This window comes from Poecilia mexicana, unplaced genomic scaffold (assembly GCF_051168715.1).
Source record: "Poecilia mexicana isolate PSO_F unplaced genomic scaffold, ASM5116871v1 scaffold_3, whole genome shotgun sequence".
Taxonomy (NCBI): domain Eukaryota; kingdom Metazoa; phylum Chordata; class Actinopteri; order Cyprinodontiformes; family Poeciliidae; genus Poecilia; species Poecilia mexicana.
In genome coordinates this window covers 17252375-17259046 of record NW_028263372.1, presented here as the reverse complement: position 1 = coordinate 17259046, position 6672 = coordinate 17252375, and the positions used below count along the sequence as shown (strand labels likewise).

At 37.6% G+C, this 6672-nt stretch overlaps 2 long non-coding RNA genes across 2 annotated transcripts; one reads left to right on the top strand and one right to left on the bottom strand.

The window, feature by feature from the left end:
• Positions 1–119: 119 nt before the first annotated feature.
• On the top strand, positions 120–1803 carry LOC148160203 (uncharacterized). The gene is made up of 2 exons (XR_015762501.1): positions 120–1248; positions 1395–1803. It is a non-coding gene; the product is annotated as an uncharacterized LOC148160203 (long non-coding RNA).
• Positions 1804–3221: 1418 nt separating this feature from the next.
• On the bottom strand, positions 3222–6670 carry LOC148160202 (uncharacterized). Its single transcript, XR_015762500.1, has 3 exons — positions 5728–6670; positions 5458–5581; positions 3222–4626 (listed from the first exon to the last, which is right to left on the bottom strand). It is a non-coding gene; the product is annotated as an uncharacterized LOC148160202 (long non-coding RNA).
• Positions 6671–6672: the final 2 nt, after the last annotated feature.

The window sequence follows — 6672 nt, the reverse complement described above, 5'->3', positions numbered from 1 at the left end:
TAACCGTTTTTCCATTTCCTATTTCCATTAACCCGATTTGCTATTTCCCACTTTCATTAATCAATTTCTCATATATCCCTTTTCTTACTTACCCATTTTCTTTTATCTATTTTTCATTTACCCATTTTTCATTAATCTCTTTATCTATTTACCCATTTTTCATTAATCTATCTTTTAATTTAACCATTTTTCCATTTCCTTTTTCCATTAACCCGATTTTCCTATTTCCCACTTTCATTAATCAATTTCTCATATATCCCTTTTTTTATTTACCCATTTTCTTTTATCTATTTTTCATTTACCCATTTTTCATTAATCTATCTTTTAATTTAACCATTTTTCCATTTCCTTTTTCCATTAACCCGATTTTCCTATTTCCCACTTTCATTAATCAATTTCTCATATATCCCTTTTTTTATTTACCCATTTTCTTTTATCTATTTTTCATTTACCCATTTTTCATTAATCTCTTTATCTATTTACCCATTTTTCATTAATCTATCTTTTAATTTAACCATTTTCCATTTCCTTTTTCCATTAACCCGATTTTCTATTTCCCACTTTCATTAATCAATTTCTCATATATCCCTTCTTTATGTACCCATTTTTCTTTAACCTATTTTTCATTTAACTTTTGTTTGAAAAACTTTTAATTTTCCCATTTTCCAATTTCCCTTATTCATTTAGTATTTCCTTATTTTCTTATTTATCACATTCTATTTTCCCCGCTAAACTTAGGGGGAAAAATAAATGCAAATGAGGAGTGGCACGTCATCAGGCTACAACTTCCCCAATTGGTTGGTTAGCGTCACACCTACTTTGCTTTCAAGAAAGATGGCGACCTACTAACGGGTTATCAATAAGCATAAGCTCATTAACTTCATTAGAAAATAGTGTTATTACTCCTGACTTTATTTTTGTGTGGCCGCTCAGACAGAACGTGTTTCAGCTGGCGGCTCTGATGGACTCAGAGCTTCACCGTCGGGGTTTTTTATAGTTTGGACGAAGCGGCCGCTGAAGTTGGCTTACGATTGAAGGTTCAGGACGCCTTCGTAGCTACCAGCTGCGATTCAACTATAAGGAGCAGACTTGACTGTACATCGTAAGTGAACTGCAATATCCAGTGGCAGCTCTACGGAGCATCGAGCTGAAAGAATGACGGTGCCAAGCCTTGGAGATCTGCATCGGAGGCCATCTTTCAGACATGCACCGCTGCTGTCCGTCCAGGATCCTCCGGTTGCCCAGACGGTAAGCTAACGCTGATGTTTTCCAACTACAGTCATATTTGTAACCAAACTTGAGGCCAACAGGTGTACTTTTGATCGCCACCAGGTCAAAAGTACAGCTTGTTTTTGCAGCACATTCATTAATGTTTCTGTCGTGTATGTTTTCAGATGTTAAGCTGTCACAGCAGACCATCCTGCAGGCCTCTGGTCTGTTTCCAGTGGGCTCACAGCTTCAGGGTGACCAGAGACCTTCACCTTTCTGGAGCAGGAACACCCGGCCAAATGCACTGGTGACACATTTAATTTAAAAAATGTGGCTGTTCTTATAGCATTGACATGCAAGAACCATCTACTGTTTTTAATAATAAAAATATATATATTATGAAATCTGTGTTCCTTCTCATCTGTGTAGTTCTAATTTAATCAAATCTCATGTTTTCACATCCCAGAGACAATAAGATGGATAGTTTGTTTGTGGCTTTAACCCATTCATTCCAAATTTTTCCCAAACATGTAAATATGAAAATCCGATGTCATTGATAGCCCTTTGAACTAATCAGGGAAATAATTTTAAAAATTGTGGAAAAGTATGTAAAAAAGTGTGTTTTATGTTCGGTCACAATTGTGACCGGTGGGATAATATGGTGTTCTAATACTAAAAGCTAAAAGTGCTTTTTCCAAATAGACATGATCATAATATGTGAACATTGTTTCTTTAGTAGAATATATCTTGCCACAGCATTACTTTAGTGCAACATTTGCTCTGTAAAGTACAAATTTGACTATCAATATATTCTAAACCAAGGTAAATTTGAGTGCTTGAGTGTTTATGCATAATTATATTGAACTTCAGTCAGTTGTAGTGTCATCACAGTAACATAGATCATAAAGATAACATCTACAGTAGAGGTTTTCATTTATATTTCTGAAAATTATGAACATTTGTCACACTGTCATAAAGTAAAACTCAATAGACTTAGTCCAGGGGTCTCCGTCTCCAGGATTTAGGGCCTGTGTCATGCATCTTTTCCATCCGCCTCTGCTTCAGCACACCTGAATCAGGTGATAAGCAGGACTCTGGAGAACTGGACTGCATACTGAGAGGGTGATCCATTTAATTCAGGTGTGTTGGACCAGGAACACACCTGAAAGTTGCAGGATACCGGACCCCAAGGCCTGGAATCAAAGGAGAGTAGTATGGCTCCTTCTCACCATTTGGTGACTTTGGTTTTCTTCAATTTTAGGTTATTTCATCTCTTTCTTACTTTCCATGTTCTTTCTTGAAGCACTCAGTGTGCAATAAAACCTTGAATTTCTCCAAGGCATGGGTGGTGCAAAAGCAACAACTGGAACAACATCTCTGGAAACGACTCTTGCATTGACTGACCAGAAAGTGTCTTGGTTACATCTCGTCATAACTTGAAGAGAAGTGTCCATTTGAGATCTATTTCCATGACCTGCTGGCCTTATACCAAACCTTTGCATAAGATAATAAGCCATGATGAGCAAATCAGTTGTTCCTCCTACGACACATTTGTAAAATAATATCTGAAAGGTAAATGGCCTGTACTTGTGTAGTTCTTTATCAAGTCCAAATGACCTGAAAATGTTTTCACCACATTTAGTCATTCACCCATTCACACACACATTCACACACCGACAGCAGTAAGCTACTATATTGTAGCTACAGCTTGCCTGCCACAGTTTGACAGAAGTAAGGCAGTCATACACCGGCTCCTCCACCAGGGTCCTCTGAATACCACCGGCTGGCATGGTGGCTGAATTGTCCTCTTGATCAAGGTCACAACTACTGACACAAACAAAGTGGGGGTTCCAGCAGGCAACGCACCAGGTACAAGATAAACTCCAACCTCCTAGGCTACCGGCACCGTTTCAGGTGTGCTTTTGGTATGGACCATGTTGAGAACGAGAATCTCAATCGATGAATCATAATTTGTATTGACACACGGAGCATAAAATCAGCCAAGAAAAGCATTCAGACTTTACTTATTTTATTAACTTTCAGCGCTGAAAGGAGACGCTTTACCATTACATCCGAGAAGAGTTTCTAAAAAAGTCTGTGCAGCGTCTGAGGAGAAAGAGGAGGGCAGCTGATTATATGAACTGAAGACACTCCCTGAAATCACACCATGTCTCTGTAGCCTGATAAGTTTCTGTTTCTCGTGAGAAATGGACCTTAGTGTCTAACAGAATCAAAAATGTAACTCTTTACTATGGGCCCTTTGTCTAACAGCGTGTGACTCTTTCTCGGCCTGGTAAAGCATCTCAACAACCACCATCACTTCTTGGACCTGACCATGACATTGAACCTTGAGGGGGTTTGGTCATAAAGGTCTACACCTCTCATGTGCTCATTGATCTAGTTGACATCAGTCTCTATATAATTCTTCATCTTTGTTTCCATTAGGAAAATATTGTTGTTTTTCTAGTGGATCAGCAGTTTCTCATCTTGTGTTGGAACCTCATTTGGATCCTCTTTAAAGGGTACATCAAAGAGACAGCTGTCCCTTCGTCATAAACTTTTGCAGGTGGTAACAGAGTACCACATGCCTGATGAAGGGTCAGATTATCCTCTTTTCCCATGAACTGATCATATGCATTCAAAATCAGGCATGGAAAATGGCCCATCTTCCCCTTATAGTCCATGTTTAAGCCATCACTATCAAAATCAGTAAGGGTTCCATTTTTCTCACAACTACATTGTTGTATGCTTTGTCTGGCTATAACAAAGTCCAACAAATCAAGAACCAAACTCAAAATTAATCTTAAAAAGGAAGAAGTTAGGAATTGGAAGAATATGGTATGTATTTAAATAAGTGGACCTATTGGTCAAACGTATTCTCCCACCTGTCACTATTATGACCGTCAACATGTTTACACATCCTGCTCACACACCTAACAAATTTTTATAAATGCAAAGGTGAATATCATAACTAGACACTTTAAAGATGATGTGCACCAAAAATCTTTGTTGTATGTTTATTTAAACATACATTGCTATCCTCTTCTTTGGGAGGTTTGTGGCACTCTTTTTCTCGCCGAGGTGCAACCAACATTTAAACAGCTCTAGTCATGTGATAATTTAGTCTAAACATGTGATACTGCATAAGTATTATCCAAACACTAAACTTTGAATGTTTGCTGAACATTAACTGAAAATTTAATCAGCAAGCTTTTTAGAGTCCTTGAAAGTGAAAAAAAAATTCATTTTTCCTCTGATGTTTGGGTGAACTCTTCTCTGCGGAGGTCGGCCATCTCTCTGGTTCTTCCTGAAGGAGACCCATCAGGAGTTCTGGTGCTGCTCACAGTGCAGACGGTTCTCCTCCCTGTTTGCCGTTGTCCCTCTCTCAGCCAGAATCTCCAGTCATTTTTCTTGATCCTTGAATAAACATAACAGAATATGTTCTGGGTGTTATTTATGATTCGTTTGTTAATTAAAACAATGTTTAATATAAAAATAAGATTAATTTATTTCCTTAACAATTCCTTCTCCTGTTCCCTCAGAAGGAAAGAGTTTAGGACTCACTAATTACATTTACTCAAATATAGTTGAGTAACTTTTTGAAACTCAAATGAAGTTTTAGGAGTACCGTTACTATGCTGAACTTTTTACTTTTACTCAGGTCATTTTATTATGAAGCATCACTATTCTTATTTAAACAAATTTTTTATTTTGTCTTTAAAAAACTAAAAATTCCGCTGAACTTTATATTTTGAGCCCTCTAATTGTGTAATTTTTTAAGATATGAAATAATTGATAACTTGATCAGTTACTCAGTACTTGTATACCTTTTACCAAATGCTTCTTTACTCATGTGTAATTTCTTATTCAGCTACTTTTTACTTAAACATGTAAGTAAGAGATAAACATGAGTAAAAACATGTTTGGAGTACAAATTATGGAACAGTAACCAAATGTTGAGGCACATATGTTGAACAAAAACAGGGAAACTAAGGTGGCCAAGTTATACATCCACAAAGAACTACTGAAATAAATAGTCATAATTACTTTATATGAATACGACATGTATGCATGTGGGCCACACTTGGCACATTTCAGGGATGTAACCAATAGGGACAGATTTTAGCAGGAGTTCAGCTTTTATCCATTCTGCATTGTGTACCCTCACTAAGGTCACTGTATTCAGGTAGTCTGTTTACAAACATCAGCGTTAATTTACCCCCACATTTTTTAAATTAAATGTGTCACCAGTGCATTTGGCCGGGTGTTCCTGCTCCAGAAAGGTGAAGGTCTCTGGTCACCCTGAAGCTGTGAGATCACTGGAAACAGAGACCAGAGGCCTGCAGGATGGTCTGCTGTGACAGCTTAGCATCTGAAAAAAAACACGATAGAAACATTAATGAATGTGCTGCAAAAACAAGCTGTACTTTTGACCTGGTGGCGATCAAAAGTACACCTGTTGGCCTCAAGTTTGGTTACAAATATGACTGTAGTTGGAAAACATCAGCGTTAGCTTACCGTCTGGGCAACCGGAGGATCCTGGACGGACAGCAGCGGTGCATGTCTGAAAGATGGCCTCCGATGCAGATCTCCAAGGCTTGCCACCGTCATTCTTTCAGCTCGATGCTCCGTAGAGCTGCCACTGGATATTGCAGTTCACTTACGATGTACAGTCAAGTCTGCTCCTTATAGTTGAATCGCAGCTGGTAGCTACGAAGGCGTCCTGAACCTTCAATCGTAAGCCAACTTCAGCGGCCGCTTCGTCCAAACTATAAAAAACCCCGACGGTGAAGCTCTGAGTCCATCAGAGCCGCCAGCTGAAACACGTTCTGTCTGAGCGGCCACACAAAAATAAAGTCAGGAGTAATAACACTATTTTCTAATGAAGTTAATGAGCTTATGCTTATTGATAACCCGTTAGTAGGTCGCCATCTTTCTTGAAAGCAAAGTAGGTGTGACGCTAACCAACCAATTGGGGAAGTTGTAGCCTGATGACGTGCCACTCCTCATTTGCATTTATTTTTCCCCCTAAGTTTAGCGGGGAAAATGGAATGTGATAAGTAAGAAAATAAGGAAATACTAAATGAATAAGGGAAATTGGAAAATGGGAAAATTAAAAGTTTTTCAAACAAAAGTTAAATGAAAAATAGGTTAAAGAAAAATGGGTACATAAAGAAGGGATATATGAGAAATTGATTAATGAAAGTGGGAAATAGAAAATCGGGTTAATGGAAAAAGGAAATGGAAAATGGTTAAATTAAAAGATAGATTAATGAAAAATGGGTAAATAGATAAAGAGATTAATGAAAAATGGGTAAATGAAAAATAGATAAAAGAAAATGGGTAAATAAAAAAAGGGATATATGAGAAATTGATTAATGAAAGTGGGAAATAGGAAAATCGGGTTAATGGAAAAAGGAAATGGAAAAATGGTTAAATTAAAAGATAGATGAATGAAAAATG